This window comes from Marmota flaviventris, chromosome 5 (genome assembly GCF_047511675.1).
Source record: "Marmota flaviventris isolate mMarFla1 chromosome 5, mMarFla1.hap1, whole genome shotgun sequence".
Classification (NCBI taxonomy): domain Eukaryota; kingdom Metazoa; phylum Chordata; class Mammalia; order Rodentia; family Sciuridae; genus Marmota; species Marmota flaviventris.
The window spans coordinates 49,768,574-49,787,874 of NC_092502.1; the positions used below are offsets into that span (position 1 = coordinate 49,768,574).

The 19,301-nt window shown below is 35.8% G+C and overlaps 1 pseudogene; it reads left to right on the forward strand.

The window, feature by feature from the left end:
• Positions 1-11,595: 11,595 nt before the first annotated feature.
• On the forward strand, positions 11,596-12,361 carry LOC114097187 (dnaJ homolog subfamily B member 6-like; annotated as a pseudogene).
• Positions 12,362-19,301: the final 6,940 nt, after the last annotated feature.

Below are 19,301 nucleotides of genomic sequence, written 5' to 3' on the forward strand. Positions count from 1 at the left end.
TTTGATTTCTAAGTGGCTGGATTGCTTTGTTAACATATATTTGGCACATAGTTGGACTGTTAGCCATCCCTTGAAGGAGTACTTTCCATTCATATCTCTGATCAGGACCTTCATGATTTAATGCAGGGATAGTAAATGCAAAACGTGGACTATCCTCGGGATGAATTGGAATTGAAAAAAAACAATCTTTAATATCTATAGCTAAAACATGCCAAGTTTTTGGCAAAGCAGACAATTGAGGAATCCCTGATTGAGCAGGTCCCATAATAACCATCTCATTATTAATGGCTCTTAAATCTTGCAATAATCTCCATTTACCAGACTTCTTTTTGATGACAAAAATGGGAGTATTATGGGGAGATATGGAAGGTTGTATATGTCCTTCCGCTAATTGTTGTTTGACCAGATCATGGGCTACTTGTGTCTTTTTTTTAGTCAGGGGCCACTGAGGAACCCACACTGGTCTTTCTGATTTCCAAGTAATTTTGATTGTCTCAGTGGCCCTTTCTGAAAATCCAACCCATGTCTGTCTGTTCCTTGATCTATTTGTACTGGTGCTGCTATACCTTGCCCTTGTTTTCCTAATCTTTTTTCTTTCCTAAAGCCTTGTCTAGCCCTAGTAGTGGGCGCACTAGGATTGATGTTATTTGTTAACGTCAAACCTAATTGATCTAGGACATCTCGTCCCCATAAATTTATAGGAAGATGATCCAATACATATGGCTGTATAGTTCCTTCACATCCTTCAGGATCCTTCCAATCTAATATCATAGAACTTCTATGGGGATTAGTCGCCACTCCTAGGCCTCGAAGCATTTGAGTGGCTTGTTGTAATGGCCAATGTTTTGGCCATTCTTGACGAGATATGATGCTAAGGTCAGCTCCTGTGTCCAGTAGTCCATTAAACTCATGACCTTGAATATTTAGTTTTAGCATTGGGCGAGAATCTAAATTTAAAGACAACATAGCCCAATCTACACCTGTGGAGCCTAATCCCCTGGAACCTCTTTCTACACTATGACTAGGAAATTTATTATGTAGGCTGGGTATTATTAACAACTGTGCTATTCTATCTCCAGGTGAAATTACTGATATACCTCTTGGAGAACTAGCTATAATTTTTATTTCACCTACATAATCGGGATCAATTACCCCAGGACTTATCATAAGTCCTTTTAATGTAGATGAACTACGTCCCAATAATAAGCCTACTGTTCCTTGGGGAAGAGGTCCTTTTACTCCTGTGGGAATGATTTGAACTCCCATCTCTGGAGTTAATACTGCTCTGGCAGAGGCGCAGATGTCCAACCCTGCGCTCCCTCGGGTTTGTCTGATGAGGGATTTAATGGACAATGTGTCCTGGGCACTACCCTGATGGTGTTGCTGGGATCCTCCACTGCCCCGTATATTTGTGGTTGTGGGCCCCGGAGCATTGGGCCCCCCTGTCCGTTTTTTGGCAATGGAGCCTGATGCCTTTCTCCACGATATCTTGGATAAATACCTGGTCTTTGTCCGTTTTTTGATAAGGGAGTACCTTCTATGGTGGTTTGAGAACGGCATTCATTAGCCCAATGTCTCCCTCTACGGCATTGTGGGCAAATACCCGGTATTCTATTCCTTTGATACCTACTTTTGTTAAACCCTCCTCCTATGGGGCAATTCCTTTTAAAATGTCCTGTTTGTTCACAATCATAGCATGTTTTTGGCCTGGCATCTAAAGCCTGTTGTACTGCAGCTGCCAAGACTTGCCCTTGTTCATTAATATCTCTACATAATTTAATATATGTGTTTAAATCTTCATGTCTCCATGGTCTAATAACCTCTCTGCAGCAACGATTTGCTTGGTCATAAGCCAGTTGTTTTATTAATGGCATTGCTTGTTCTGTATCCCCAAAAATTTTGGCAGCCGTTTGAATTAGCCTATCTACAAAGTCAGCGTAAGGTTCATTAGCTCTCTGTATTACCTTAGATAGCTGACCTTGTAAATCTCCATGTCCTTGTAAAGTCTTCCATGCCCTAACTGCGTCTGCAGCAATTTGTGCATATATAGCAGGATCATATTCAATTTGTTGCCATTGACCCTCATAAGGTCCTTTTCCTAACAACATATCTAGATTTCTTTGAGGGTAACCGGCTGCTGCATTTCGCCTAGCTGTCTCCGTGCAAAATTCCTCATTGGCAACCTTCCATAACAAATATTGTCCTCCATTTAGTACAGATTTACACATGCTAGCCCAATCTGCTGGCGTCATGTCCAAGTTAGTAATGGACTCAACCATGCTTACCGTGAAGGGAGCTTGGGGACCATAGGTTGTTACAGCCTCCTTTAACTGCTTCACTGTTTTAAAATCTAATGCACGGTGAATTAGTTGCCCTCCTGCCTGTTCAAGTACAGGGCATGCTAATCTTTGAGGTCCTGTCTCAGGATCCCATTTATCAACTACGGGGTTTGAGGGCCACTCAGCTGTCTCCATCGGTGGGGCTGTTGGTTGAATTATGCCCTCTTGTGATAAAACGGAGTTAGTAACAGCCTCCTGTTGTGGCCTTTTTCCTAACAACCCCTTTTCCTTTAAATTTTCTTCCTCTGTCTGACTAGCTCGAGAGACCTTCTCTTTTGCTTGATCTAAAATGTCTTTCTCCATGGTCTGAACCTCTAACAATTTACTTAACATCTTTTCGGTTTGTTTTTTACTAATTTCTAATCTACTATAAAGATAACGCAACCCAATAAGATAGCACAAAACAAAGCCGAAACTGAATGAAACAAAAACGGAATAAAAAATCATTGTATCAATTTTCTCTTCCTCAGGGCCGACAAACTTCAAACCTTTAGTCAACCATTTTTTCCAGTTTGCCTGAGAAATTTCTAGGGATAGGCAGCTTGAAACAAAAACAAGATAAATCAAAACAATAACACATTGTTTTTTGAATTGGTCACCCATTCTTTCGCTCTTCCTCAGGGGCGAGCAATTTCACTTACCTCCAAGCTTTAGAAGTTCCCCGTACGAGCCGCCAAATGCCACAGTCTGGCTGGGCACAGATGCCGCACTCTGGCTGGGCACACAATCACGAGCCACCACACAGCTTGTAGATTCAAACAGCAACTCTTTATTCCCGAACTCACACCAGCCGTCTACAATCACGTTCTAGGGAAATCCACATTCTCTGCCCAAATCCACGTTCTCTGCCCAAATCCCCCTCCACTGGGCTTCTATCTCCAAAATATACTGTCTGAATCCCGTGAGAACTCAAGGGGAACTCAGGCAGCAGGATACGCCCTATTCCCAGGAGGAATAATCTTAAACCTTAAACCTGGAACCTAAACTGGGAACGCCCTAAACACGATTATCTTAAAACTGGGAACACCCTAATCTGCCTTGGTCCTTGAGCAAGGTCACCTACATTCAATGTCGCTGCAACATGTCAGCAACATGGGGTACGCTGGCAAGGAAATTGTCATACCTACTTGGCTAATGGCTCCCAGCAAGCAGGGGCTCTGGAAGATATGGGGAGATATGGGTTAGAGGATACAAAGTAGCAATTAGGTGGAATGAAAACAAATCTAGAGATCTAATGTACAACATGAGGACTATAGTCATAATACAATACTACACTGTATTTTATTAATTGAGCAAACATTATTTGCTCTTGCCACACACATTGAAAAAAAATGATCTCATGTATATCGACATGAGATCATGGCTTTACTATAGGAACCATACAAGGAATACATCTATACATGTATCCCATAACATTATATTGTATGCTTTAAATATATAAAAGAAAATTTATTTCTGAAAAACCTTTCTAAAGCTGGGAGTGGTGTGCAAGCTATAGTCCCAACTACTACGAGGCTGAAATGGGAGGATCATTTAAGACTAGGAGTTCAAGGCTAGTGTGGGCAATGTAATGAGACCCCATCTCACAGACAAACAAACAAACAAATGAAAAATAAAAATAAAAAAAACAAACCCACAAAAAGACTAAACAACAAGTAACTACAACAAACCATTCTGGAAAGACAACACAAGATTTTAACAGTAATATCTAAGAAATAGGGTAGAAGGGAGATTTTTGCAATGTTTAACAATATACTTCAATGTTTGAAACTTGTGCATTTTATGTAAAAATACATTTAAAGAAGACTGTTAGGAAATAGAATGGAAAATATTTTCTTGTGTTGGATGAGGAGAACATTCCTCAGTTTGAATATTAATTATCCTAAAAATGAAGATGCACAATAATTTGTACCAAAGGAAGGTGATGATTGCCCAGGTTTTGATGGGCTTGCCACTGTTTACAGATGAAGAAGATTGCAAAGCCTCAACCTGAAGACACTTACAAGACCATAATATCACCTATCATAGCTGAAATTAAAAATAGGTTAGTTATTCAATGTGTCTTCTTAGACCTGGTCCAGAGGTGTGGCAATATGTACATCCATTTTGTCAACTGTGGTCTAGGTTTAAGGCACCCTATTGCCACAGGCGTAAGGACTCAGCAGTGAACTCTGCTCTCTAGGAGTTTCTATTCTGAAATGGTAAATAAGCCATGCATGTGAATACTTATTGAGTCAGAAAATGCAAATATTTGTAGGAGGGGTAAAGTGCTCTTGTGTTTTAGAGGAGCCAGAAATGACTTCCAGCTGGAGAACAGGAAAGGGAAAATTGAAAGAGGCCCAGCATTTGAGCAAAAGTAGAATGCCAAAAAGGAAAGTAATATCTTTTCAAACACCAGTTCAGGTGGAAAGCACAGTAGGAAGGGGAAAGAGAAAAGAGGACAAGAAGAGGGAAGAACCAATCACTTAGCATGGCTTAAATATATTAGAAAAGTGAAATTGTTGGGCCCAGATTATAGGGCACTAAGTAAAGTCTAAATAGTTTCAGTCCATGAAATTGAGAAGCTTCTGGAAGTTCATGAAAATTAGGATAGCAGCATCCAAATAACCCCTTAGCAAGCCTGACGTGGCTACAGGTTTGTAGGGTGGGTTGGAGAAAAGGGTTGACCATGGGGAAAAAGAGAATTAAGTAAGAGGCTATTGAAGAAATACAAGTGTGTAACATCAAAACCACAAGTGGGGTTGGAAATATGGCTCAGTGGAATAGAGTGCACGCTTAGCATGAACTAGGCCCTGCCTTCAAACCCAGCACCAACAAACAGAACCAACGAACAGTGCAAGGTGCAAGGGAACAGATAAGAAGCACTATGTGAGAAAATGGTAGAGGATTAATAAATACCTGTTTTATGAATAAGTAATTTAATGAATAAATAAATGGACAAATGAGCCCAGACAGGAAATAAATGAAGAGCTAATCCCCCCCCCCACACACACACTGTTTCTGAGGATGTAAAGTAGTAATGTTTCATTGTTGCCAGGATTTTTGTTAAATTAAAAAATTTGTTATCAAGTTGTGATCAAGCCTGTATCCAGTTCTGCTTCAAGATTTTTCTCTCCGGTCCTTCATCCTTGGAGGAAAGGCCAAACCAACAGTTTGTTAAAATATAAAGAGGAAGGGGAAAAATCTTAGCTTTCCTGTTGAATAGTCTGCCAGAAAGATTCTGAGAGCCATTTTTTTTTTTTTAATTCTCTGATCAATGGGACAACATTAAAGTGCTGTATCTTTAAAGGTGTACCACAGTGGGTTCTCAGTTACCCTAGAAGGGATTGGGGTTAGTTGGTGAATAGTTATAAATTAGACAAAGTCAGGAAACAAGAGAGGAGGATAAAGGATAAAATCCTGGATGCTCTTTCAATATGGAAGGGAAAATTTAGATGTCTAAGGGAAGAAGAAGGGAAAAAAAGCATGTGAAAAAGGAAGGAAACAAGAAAGAGAAGGAGAGAGATAGAAGAAAGGAAGAGGTGGAACAGAAGGGAGGGAGGAAATAAGTGGAATGAAGAAAAGATACAAGGAGGGAAGAGAAAAGAAGAAATGAAAAAGAGGAAAGAGGAAAAGAAACTAAACATTTTTGAAACTTTTCTGCTATAAGACTTCCATGTATTTACCTTAACAAATAAAGTTCAGTACTACATGCTTTAATTTTATAGATGAATTATCTGTATTACTATTGTATCTCTGAAGATTTATGAAGCCAATCCTCTGGCTGCAAGTCAATGTGTAATAAAATAGTTTATGACAAGGAAATGTAATCATTGCAAGATGACAGACGGTGGGAAGAGACTGAGATAGGACAGTTTCTGCTTCCTTTTTATTTTAACCGATAATGCTGAGGGGGCCTCACTTTTAGTAGACGTTGTCAGCTTCAGTTTCTATGGAAATTTTAAGCTGCTGTTATGGGGCAGTCAATGATGCCATGGGAACAACATCCTCAATAATGTCAGGCTGCTTCTTTGAAGGAGCAATTTGCTTTTTTTTTCACCCTGAAATGTGACACACCAACTGACAATTTTGAAATCCCTTCCTGTATGAACACCACATGAATTGTCTGTGCTACAGTCCTTCTCAAAACTGCTGTAAATAGAATTATATGCCCAAATAATAATCTTTCAATTAACAGGATAAAGAGAAAAGAAAATAATATGATAATTAATATGAGGCACAGCCTGTCTTCATCTAAATTGTCATGAGAATCTCATCTAATGTTTGACGTCTTACTGTTGTGGGCTATTTCTTCCATTAAATATACGGCACACCCTAGCTGGGTAGAGGAACTCTTGTTCCTGCTCTGTATTTTGCCACATCTGTCAAGTCACTCCACACCAGAGTCCATATTCCATGGTGCTGAGAATCAGCTGCTTGCAGCTGGCCATGGCTGGGAGGATGCAAACGATGTATGAAGAAGGGTGGTGTGGGGTAATTGTTGTGTAACTTCAACTAATACATGTTGCCTACTGAGTAAATATTATTGTTTATTCTGAGCAAACACTTTGAATCCTTTCATAAAGATTGCATCAGTATATATAAGCATGGTTAATATGAAAGCTGGATCAGCCCTTGGAAAGCTCAAAGTTGATTCTGTGATAATACAAAGAGTCCTGGGGTTTTTATAGTGAATGTCTCATGGATATCCTAGTCCATAAATGTACTTAAAAACAACAAAAAAAGAAGTCTGGAGGATTGCATGTAGTAATTACGAAGGCAAGTATGGTCCAATCTCTTTCTCTAGGTCTCCAGGTATCTCCATTTTTCTTGGGGAGGCTTTTTGTAGCAATATATTAGAAATAGGAAAGGCTAAAATATGTGTTTTTGGACATTTTATGGAAAAGCACTGCTTTAATCTAGATGGTAAATTTACTTTGGGGTTTTTTTTTTTTTTTTGGAGGGGGTGTTTGGGGGTGTAGTGGGCAGTGTGGACATAAAGGAGATGATAGAAAATGAAGATATTCAAGCTGTCCCTTAGCATGTCAACTGCCTGTTTATACTGTTACTCTCTCATTTTATAAAGGCCAATCTTAGCTCCATTGAGCCATTTGATCTGATTTTTTTTTTTTTACATGGGGTCTTCTTCTTGAACTTGCTTTAATATTCTTGCATTAGCTTCCTTAGTAGCTGGGTAAATTATAGGTGAATACTTCAGTGCCAGCTCTCCATTTGATCTGATGTATAGTAATTAAAAATAAGGTGTGTATTACTAAATTTTTCTCAGATGTGATGCAAATGAAAAAAGGTTAAGTTAAATTAATCCATCATTAACATAATGAGACTTTTAATGTTTTACTGTTTGAGTCCAGTGGGGACTCTATGCTCACTTCATACTGATTTGTGGTTATTATGGTGCCTTCAGGTTCCAAGAATTCTATTCCTGTCAGATGAATTGCCATGATTCTATTTTTCAATGTGAAGAAGCTCAAGGGGAGAGTACACCTTTGAGTAATTTGTTAAAGCATAGCAGTCTCTTCCATTATCCCATTTGTATGGGAGACTGAGCTACAAAGGTGAGTGCACCATGATGCCAAAGGCCAGAGTGAGCTGTTTCTCTAGGCAAAGATTTAAAGATGTAGGTAGATTTAATACTCAAGATGGCCCAGGGAAGGTTATAAATCAATAGGAATATGAGAATGTAAACACCGTTAGTCAGTTATCCCTAGACTGCTCTACCGAGTGCTTTAGCTATTGTTCACAGGAAAATTGGTCTTAACCGACACTCATTCTGTTTCTTCTCAGACCTATTTTGTTGACTCTGTCCTTTTGGAGTTTTGCACATTTGAAGTTTTACTCTAAAAACATTTCTCATTTTCATCAGAGGACAAGATCATATTTTTTACTTGACAGAGTGGTATATGTGTCCTGGAGCTTCCACGATGCCCAGGTGGAAATGAGGCATTGCATCTTTCCCAGCTCCCTTCATTGTCCCTGCCTTCCAGTATGCACATCTATCTTCTTTGGATTCTTTCTGTCTCCAAAAGGCATAAACAGTATGTAGAGCCCAGTTCAAAGATCCTTCTCAATCCCTATCTGAGAGGGGACAAATCTGAGTAAACACCACCAGTAAGTAAGCCACCTCCAACTGCTGCCCAGAATTCAAACCATAATATCTTGAGTTGCTGCTTCATCAAAGCTGCATTGGCCTTGACATGTGAACCTCCCTAGGCAGTAGTCTTGGGTGGATAAAAAGGCTAATCATGCTGCACTTTCTGAAAGAAAAATGGGAGCTCTATGTAGTGCTGGTCCATGTATCATCACTATTTTCAGGACAAGTGAAATGTCAAGGCTAAAATACCCTCAAGCTATCTATAAAATAATGTAAGCTAGATGCGGAGTCAGGGCAGAGTTTTGAAATATGATTCAATTGGTTTTCTCTATCAGAAAAAGCCAAAAAAATATATTTTTCTGCTCCACATTTATCAAAAAGCATACTGAATTAAAAGTAAAAATATGGCAACAGAATGGTATCCTGTCAAACTTAATCTATGTGCAATAGTCTAATCTATCTCACAAAAATGCATTATCCTGAAATTGGAAGGCTATTTCAGTATGATGCTTGAGTTTTTCTCCTTTAATACTAGTTTTTTTTATTTTTACACTTGCATTATGAAACAATATGAGATAGTGTTTAATGTGTTTTGCTATTGCTAATCCTGTATGTTAACTCCTCTCTTATTTACAAAATGGAGAGCTCCTGCAGTTTAAAGATATTTTATGTCAGTTTTTAAAATTTCAATTTAGTTTGTAAAGTTTACATTTATGTGTAATATATAAAATTATGGATATACGAAGGCAGAAATATAGGGAATAAATGTTTTTTTTTTGACAAACTGAAACACAGACGTTAATCATTAGGATTTAAATAGGTAGTACAATTGTGAATAGCCTTTTTTTTCAGATATAAGCCATGTTTAATGTTATTATAACCATTTTGGTGTTTGTTATTTTAATTCTAGAAGAATACAGAGGCTTATTTTGCTGACAACATATATTCTGGACAGTGATAATGCTCTGTAAATTTGAAATTATTTCAATCAATATATAGATAATATGGTTACTCATACAAGCTACTTGTATCAGTTTTAAGAGCACAGTAAGAAATAAGAAATATTTTCTGATTCTATTAAATATGTTAAACCTATGAAGATTAGCATGTTTATTCATTTTTATTGGTGTGTTATAATTATACATAATAGTGGGATTCATTGTTATATATTCACACATGCACACAATATAATGATATAATTTGCTCTATCTTATTGTTTTAAAAATAGTTATTTAAAATTATTACAAATTGACACCAGAGATAAAGATTTTGGCCCATTCCTGAATAATTTTTCTCTCCATATTTACATATATAAACAGATTGATAAAAGCAAGGAAGCTCTATATTTTTACTGAGAGTGAAAAAATCGTTCTGAAAAGATGTTCATAGCATAAGAGTGACATTCACATAACTTCTACATTGACTGAAAAAAATAAAACCCTGTTTACCTAGACAACTTACATATCATTTCAACTTTCAAAGATACGGTATTAGTCAGGTTCAGGGAGTAGGTTAAAATTTCAATTTTCAAATTACAGAAGAGAAGGCAGATGATGAGGGTGGCATCTTTTTTTTCCTATTTTCTTTTCTGTACTATAAGATTTCCAACCCCCACTCATGATTTGGAGCTAGTTCCCTAAATAGATCTTAGCAATTTGAGACCACAGAAAATAGTCAAAAGCTATATTGCTCTCTGAAAACAATTATGGACATGGATGTCAAGAAATATTCATGTAAATTAGGGGACCCAAATAAACCCACACAAGTTTCATTTGCTTTTCCACATTAACATAAATTTCTCCTCATTTCAGAGATAATGACTTTTCCAGTTAAAAAATAGAAAATTTTCAATTGGAAGGAATCTTAGAGATAATTTTATGCATTATTCAGTTGCCTATGTTTTTACTGAGGCTATTGAAATTCAGACAGATTAATCCCAGATCTGGCAATTAATCTTGTCTGGCTTCTATTATAATAGTCTTCCAGAAGACTTGTTTCCTGATGTCTGACTATACTATGTAAAGTTATATTCATCATGAACTTGTTGAAACTTCAGCTGCAAGGCCTATCATTGGAATAGTCCTTCTCTATGGTAACTCTATTGATTTTGAAGTAGTGAATTTACGTAATTTTATTAAAGAGTACTCTTCCAAATTGTGTAAGTTTTAAGTTCCATGCAACCTGTATCCCTCACATTGATATGCATACAATATAGAATTTAATTTTGTTATAACTTTTAACTTTGGGGGGAAGGCAAAGGTCCAATCAATTAAAAAAGCATAGACTGGATCATTAGGGACTTATCTGTTTTAAAGTGTCAGTTTCAAGACATTTCATTACTTACCAATTAAAGCTTCTCTGTGTTTCATAGGAACTTATTTCTCACCATCACTCATTAAATAAAATTAGTAATATCAAGATAACTTCAGCATTCACAAATGTGCAAGTTTATTTAAATAGAAACAGTAGTTTTAAACGAAGAATAGCCTACATTTCTCTCTCTTTTTAAATTGATACGGCATAACTGAACCAAGGATCTTGCCCATGCTAGACAAGTACTCTACCACTTAACTACATTCTCAGCCCTCTTGAATTGATTTTGACACAGAGTCTCTCTAATTTGCCCCAACTGGTCTCCAACTTGCAATCTTTCTGTTTCAGTCTCCCAAGTAGCTGCAATTGTATAAGAATATGTATTTCAAGATAAAGAGCATGTTTTGATTATTTTATCACATTGAAATTAAACTTTAGCTTCTGTAGAAAAAGAGGTATTTTAATTCACTTTCTGGTGTTTTTCATTGTTCACATGAAAGTAAATCTAGAAGACATTTTAGTATGGTGATCTTGAAATGTTGCTCTATACGTGCACTGAAAATACTTCTACTTCTTAACTACATACACATACTTAACTTTTAGTTTTCATTTCATGATTGACAGTAGGAATGAATAATGAAATACTTAAACATTTAGTGCATTATGGTATGATTAGTGTACAATATCAATAAAAGCAAACATAAAAACCAACAGGCAAGTATCAACATACCTAGGTATAAAAATTTCAACATAAGTCACCACCAGCACAGCAGTGCTGCACTGCAAACACCTGTTCGACCGCCCCATCCCGTCTGCCAAGTCCTCGGACTTGTTCCAACAATCTGTTAAAACATGGTGGGTTACCATGAAGTTCTAGGCGTGCAGAGACATGCCTCACCCGAGGATATCAAAAAGGCATATTGGAAACTTGCACTAAAGTGACATCCAGATAAAAATCCTGAGAATAAAGAAGCAGCAGAGAGAAAATTCAAACAAGAAGCTGAGACATATGAGGTGTTATAAGATGCTAAAAAAATGGGACATCTATGACAAGTATGGTAAAGAAGGCTTAAATGGTGGAGGTGAAGGTGGAAGTCATTTTGACAGTCCATTTGATTTGGCTTCACATTCCAGAAACCAGAAGATGTCTTCAGGGAATTTTTTGGTAGAAGGGACCCATTTTTCCTTCACCTTCTTTGAAGACCCATTTGAAGACTTTTTTTTGGGAACCGAAGGGGTCCCCCAGGAAGCAGAAACTGAGGTGCAGGCTCGTTTTTTTTCCACTTTCAGTGGATTTCCATCATTTGGAGGTGGATTTTCTTCATTTGATACAGGATTTACTTCATTTGGGTCACTAGGTCATGGTGGCCTTACTTCATTCTCTTCTACATCATTTGGTGGCAGTGGAATAGGTAACTTCAAATCTATATCAACTTCTACCAAAATAGTAAATGGGAGAAAAATCAATGCAAAAAGAATTATGGAGAATGGTCAAGAAAGAAAAGAAGTTGAAGAAGACAGCCAGTTAAAATCCTTAACGATAAATGGTAAGGAGCAGCTGCTACACTTGGTAACAAGTAATTCAACGCATGCATTTAACAGAAATGTTAAACTCTAAGAAGCACCATTTGAAATAGAAACATTTTTTTGAAGATTTCAGGTGAACTGGACTTTCAGTATAATTGTATCTAATCTAAAGTATTTATAAACAGCACATCGGAGCTCCTATTTGTCATAGACTGTTGAGTTTATTGTTGGGACCACACAATAGGACCATTTTTTTTTGTCTTTAAAATTGTTGTAATCTCTGTATGAACTTTGCTTTTTTATTAAAAGTAATCCAAGGTGAGCCTTGACTTTGAGTAGTGCTTGGACAAGATTGTATTCTAACTCCAGCATGGATCTGCTTTCCATTGTGTTTGACATGTGAGCCAAATAGTGTCAGCTTGCTGTGAGCTAACATTGCCAGGATGAGTCTCCTATAGAAATAATTGTTTTTCAGTATTTAGTAATGAAAGATATTAATGTATTAATGGCAATACATTTCTGGTTTAATATAAATTTAAGGATGTTTTCTAGTTGTGCATGAATGCTGGCAACTTAGTAAAGTTTTGACAATTGTTTAAATACTTAATAACTTGGGTTTAAAAAAGCTGGTAAACTGGGTTTTTGTCATTTGCTTAAAAAATAAATGTGAATATGTTTGGTGAATTAATAGGAAGTGTAAATTCACAAATATAGAAGACTTTCTGACCATCTGAAATATATATATAATTATATATTTATATATTACATATATATTTTATATTTACTCATGACATGCTACCAAGTACTTTTTTTGAGGAAATCATTGAGCATTTATTTAAGGAGTTTCTCTATCTCTTTGAGAGTTTAGGAAAATATACCATATTTTATGCAGCATAAGCCAATTAAAAATACTAGCAATCAAACACCATATGACCCAATTATCCCACTCCCTGGTATATATCCAAAGATCGAAAATAAGCGTATTATAGCGATACAGCCACTTCAATGTTTATAATAGCACAATTCACAATAACCAAATTATGGAATCAACCCAAGTACCATCAATAGAGAAATAGGTAAAGAGAATGTGGTATATATGCGCAAAAGAGTTTTACTCAGCCACAAAAAAACAATGAAATCATGTCATCTGCTGTTGAATGGATGGAAGTGGAGAAAAACATGCTAAGTGAAATACACCAGGGCTGGGGATGTGGCTCAAGCGATAATGCACACTGTGCGGGGTGCTAGGTTCACTCCTCAGCACCACATAAAAATAAAATAAAGATGTTGTGTCCACTGAAAACTGAAAAATAAATAATAAAAAAGAAATAGACCAGACTCAAGAAGTAAAGGGCCAAATGTTTTCTCTCATATGCAGAAGCTACACCAAAATAAAGGGAAAAAGTGTGTGTGAAAATCCCATGAAAATAGAAGGGAGATCAGTGGAATGAAGAAAAGGGTTTCTGGGGAAGGGATGGGAAAAGGGATAAATGGTGGAATGAAACTGACCAAATTATCCTATGTATATATATATACAAATATACCAGAGTGAATTTACCTTTAAGCATATCTATAATGCACTAATTAAAGAGAAAAACTATAAATAAATAGAAGAAAGTTTGCTAGAACAGAGAAAAAGGAATGGGGGAGGAAAAAGGGGAAATACTGGGGACTGAATTGGAGCAAATTATATTCCATGCTTATAGAAATATGTCAAAATGAATCCCAATGTTATGTACAACTACACAGCACTAATAAAAATTTTAAAAAGTTATTCTACAAGTAAAATAAATAAATGACTCTATTATATTAACTTTAAAACGTAATAATCTCAATTTCCTATGGCAGTTCTATGATTCAATCTTTATGTATAATGAGAATAATATTCATGTAGTGTTTCCTAAAGCTTTGAATGTCAAATCGTTTGATTGTTTGAGTGGATTGATTTGAGGCAGAGGCATTGCTTAGAAATGTCAGTGCATCATCAAAAAGCATTCATTCTGCACTTCATGTAGTATTATTTTAGATACTATACGAGTGAACTATATTAGTACCCAGAGGAATTTTAAAATCTAAATTTAAGAATATTTCTTATAGCTAAAAAAAATTTGAGATAAAATTTTCAGTATGAACCTAATTTGAACAAATAAATTCCATGTTTGTGGAAAAATTTTTGTTTTTGAAAAAAATCTAGTTAGATAACAAATAAGTTATTTGTCTAAAGGTTCCTTAGATGGTAGGATTTTATTTATTTATTATGTATTTATTTGGTATTGGGGATTGAACCCAAGGGTGCTTAACCACTGAGCCATATCCCCCAGCCTCTTTCTATTTTTTATTTTGAGACAGTGTCTTGCTAAGTTGCTGAGGCTGGGCTTGAACTTGGGATCCTCCTGCTTTAGTCTCCTGAGTTACTGGGATTATAGGAATGTACCATCACATCTGGAGATGGTGAGATTTTACAAAATCATTTTTGACTATTGGTCTTTTTTTCACTAAACATCTCTAATTGTAACAGTAGTAGTATTCTATCACAAAGTAGATTGTCAATAAAGTTTGTTCAATGAAGAAGTAAAAGCCAGATATAATTTTAGAAACTAGTTTGAACATTGTGAGAGATTATTTCATTTATATATTTCTTACTCAGTTTAGTAGGCAAAGTGTTGATGACATGGATAAATTACTTTTTCTATTATTTGATCACAGAGAAACATGGCACTCTTATTTTGTTTGTAATAAATATGCACAGTAAATGCTACTAGTGTACTCTGGAGGTATATTAGCTAGGATAATACTAAATCTTTCTAAAACCGTGAATGTTTTAGTTATAATTCTCTTAAAAACTTTCGACAATTCTAAACAATGGATTATCTACTCCTAATCTCAACTTTTTGAAATCTTTCCAATCAATTCAGAATTTTAGTGGGCATATGTTCTCCAAGACAAATTCAAAGTTATTGTGGACTGTTATATCAGGTTGTATATTTTCACTTAGTTTTTTTAAAGTCTGCTTTGTAAGGTTTAAATTCTACTTCTATAGGATTCTGTTACTATTAAACAACATATTTATCTCAGATTCTTGCTTTTGATTTTGATCTATTTAAAATGAAAAGAGAGAGGCAGAAAGTGAGAAATTTCCAGTGTTGTGAATTTGCCTTTGACATTAAACAGCATATCTAAATGCTGTAGAATTGATAGCTCTGTATTTGATTCACAATATGATAATGATAATATAGTGCTATAACATTTATCTCTGAGCAGAACAGATTAGACCTCAGGCTTTTTGTTTTTTTAAGTTGGACTATCTTAATATTGCACATATCAGGTCATATTTCTTTTTCAGATTGAGACCGAAGGTTATATTAGACCCATACTGGGTAAACAAAGCAACTACTTGCAATGACTCAAGGAACCAGCAATAAAAATACCAACTTTAGTTATGAATTCAATTAGATGCTTTAGAATGGTCCATTTAACTTAAAACATGATATGAATTTTGTGGTTGGTTAATATCTGAACTTTGAAGTAAGAAAGTACTCAACATTAAGTCATCCAATTACAGATTACCTAAATTCTTTCATATGAAATAATGAAAAATATTTTCCCAAAGTTCAGGTGGGCATGGATTTCACTTTCTCACTGTAGTTTGCCCAAAATGCAACATAATATGACTCATATGTGAGTACTCCTGCCAATAGATAAGCATATATTCCATGAGAATAAGTCCCTGTGAACTCTAGAGATATACTGAAGCATCTCCTATATCCAAAAGATGCTAGTAGCTATGATTTAATAAGAGCTAACTTTACAGTAGGCACTGAGAAAAGATTAAAAAACCATTTAAATAGTTCCTATTTTATCATCATCATCCCTATTTTGCAATTAATAAAAGAGATACATGTTTTCTTTAGTTATATTGGGTCGAGAAATTTCAGTAAACCTTTATTGAGAAGCATTTAGAAACCAATATCTGTACTGTACATTGTTCCTCTTTCAGAGTATTGATTTAAAGTATGCCTGTTCCACACTCCCAAAAGCAATGTACAGATTCAATGCAATCCCCAGCAAAATACCAATGACATTCTTCACAGAGTTAGGAAAAAACAGTCCTAAAATTTATTTGGAAGAATAAAAGACTCAGAGTAGCCAAATTACTTCTAGGCCAATAAAGCAATGCTGAAAGAATCACAATGCCTGAATTCAAATTATGCTACAGAGGTATAGTAACAAAAACTGCATGGTACTGTTATAAAACAGACACATATCAATGATACAGAATAAAGACACAGAGACAAATCCACACATCTCTAGTTATCTGGTCCTTGACAAAGATGCCAAAAACATACAATGAAGAAAAGACAGCCTTTTTAATAAATGGTGCTAGAAAACTGGCTATTTGTAGAAAAATGAAACTACATCCTTACCTCTCACTCTTAAAAAGAACAATTCAAAATGGATCAAAGACTTAGGAATTAGACCAAAGACTGTGCAACTCCTAGAAGAAAACATAGGGTCAACACTCCAGCATATAGGCACAGCCAAGGACTTTCTCAATAGGACCCCCAAAGCTCAGGAAATAATGCCAAGAGTTAATAAACAGATGGCATCAAATTACAAAGCTTCTGCACAGAAAATGAAACAATTAGGTATGTGAAGAGAATACCTACAGAATGGGAAAAAAAAATCTTTCTAGCTACTTTTCTGACAAGGATTAATGTCTAGAATATACAAAGAGCTCAAAAAACTTTTTACAAAAATGTCAAATAACCCAATTAATAAATGGGCAAATGAATTAAACAGATATTTCTCAAAAGAATAAATTCAAATGACCAACAAATGTATGAAAAAATATTCAACATCATTAGCAATTAGGAAAATGAAAATCAAAACTACACTGAGATCTCATTTCACACCAGTTGAATGGCAGACATCAATAATACAAATTATAATAAATACTGGAAAGGATAGGGGGAGAAAAGAACACTTTTACACTGTTTTTGAGAATTAGTACAACCACTATGGAAATCAGTACAGAGGTTCCTCAAGTACTAGGCATGGGACCACCATATGACCTAGCTGTACCACTTCTTCGTATTTATCAGGAAAAATTAAAGTTAGCATACTATAGTGATGCATGAATACTCAAGTTTATAGCAGCACAATTCACAACAGTCAAACTGTGGGACCAGCCTAGGTGTTCATCAATGGTTGGATGGCTAAAGAAAATGTGGTATATATAAACAATGGAGTTTTATTAAGTCATAGAAAAAAATGAAATTATGTCATTTTCAAGAAAATGAATGAAACTAGGGACCATTATGTTAAGTGAAAGTCAAACTCAGAAAGTCAAGGGCTGTATGTTTTCTCTCATATGCAGAAGCTAAAGAGGAAAAAGGAAAAGAAAGGTGTGTGGGGGGGTAGGGATCTCATGAAGATCAAAGGGAGATTTTTTAAAAAAAGGGATTAGGGTGTGAGAGGAATGGAATGAGGGGTAAGTTCTAGGGAGTGATATTGGCCAAACTGTTATATTGTGTGCATGTACAAATAATGTATAACTATTATCATTATGTATAACTGTAATGCACCAATAAAAATTAGGGAAAGATAAAAAATAATAAAATAAAAATAAGAGTATGCCAATTAGTTGATTTTAACAAAATTTTATCTTCTATGGTAGGTTCCAAAATATGACCACAAATTCCTTCCAACCCAGTATGCAATTTCTGTTGTGAGCTTTTGCTGTTTTGCTGTTCTTGTTAGAGATAGAATCTATGTCCCCATTCTTCGATTCAGGCTGTAATTTGTTCAACAAAATGAGATGAAGTCATGTTACATCACCTCCTTAACCACCTGAAGTAGCTTTGCAGCATTCCTCTTGCTTTTTTGGAACACTGTCCTGAGACCACCATGGGATGGAGTCCCCTAGTGTGCTAGAGAATCAAAGGGAACAACAGTATGTTATTTTTAAAACTAGGAAATTTCTCATTTGTTTTGCCAGACTCTGTAAGTTTTTAGAAGTCTTTAGTAATTATATGCTCTTTCATAGACCATTAAGCAGTAATAAAAGAGTCACCCCTTCCCCTGGGCAAATTTAATGTGTTAGTTGTTTTGTTAGAATTACTACATCCAATGGACATCATAGTGAAAGCAGCTGAAACTGCACAGACTATCATACCTCTTTTCTCTGTTTTTATTTTTCATGGGAAATGTTTGTTGCTGTGATATACAGCTCCCACCCCTGGTTTATGCATAGACCACTGGTTTATGGATGCCTACCTGCTGAGGTGGCTGTGCAAACCACAAGAAACCTATGCCCTGTCACATTGAATGTAGGAATGTAGGCTTTTCCGCTGATTCTCTCCACTTTGCCATCTCTGACTTGTTTTCCTCTTTTCCAGTATGCATAGAGAGCTGCTTAACAATTCCAGGCATAAGAAAGTGTATAAATGCTAAAAAGGAATCCAATCTAGTGCCTAAACCCCTAAACCCTTCTTTCAGTAAGGGGGTACCAATTCTCCCTGGAGGAGGGAAGAAAGCAAACAGCCATAGGGTTCCCTCTTCCAGGTCCAAGTCTCACAACTCTGAGGACTGATTATCTATTCCTCTCTTCCTTACTTCTTAGGTCTTCTGTAATATGGACTAGGACTCAAGGAAGCACAGGTACATTGTGGGCAGAGGGGCCAGTGGACCTCCAATTGCATTCATTTCTCTCTAGAAATGTGATACTTGATACCTTGATATGAGCAACCAATTTTGTCCAAAGGAAAGTTCTCTTCAACATTATCTTACATTGTGATGGGCAATTCTCAAATGACATTTTTTGTTTTTGCCATTGCACTAAAATACTGTAATTAATGTGATGTTTTTCTTACTTCTAGACTTCTTTCACAAATCACTGATTCCCAAGTGTTTATTTCTATACTTTGGTTTGTATTTTAAAGTTTAAAAATCTTTTTAAAATTCTACTTTCAAATATTTATGAACTTCTGCTTAAATGATTTTGCACTTGTTGAAATATTTGCTATATGTGT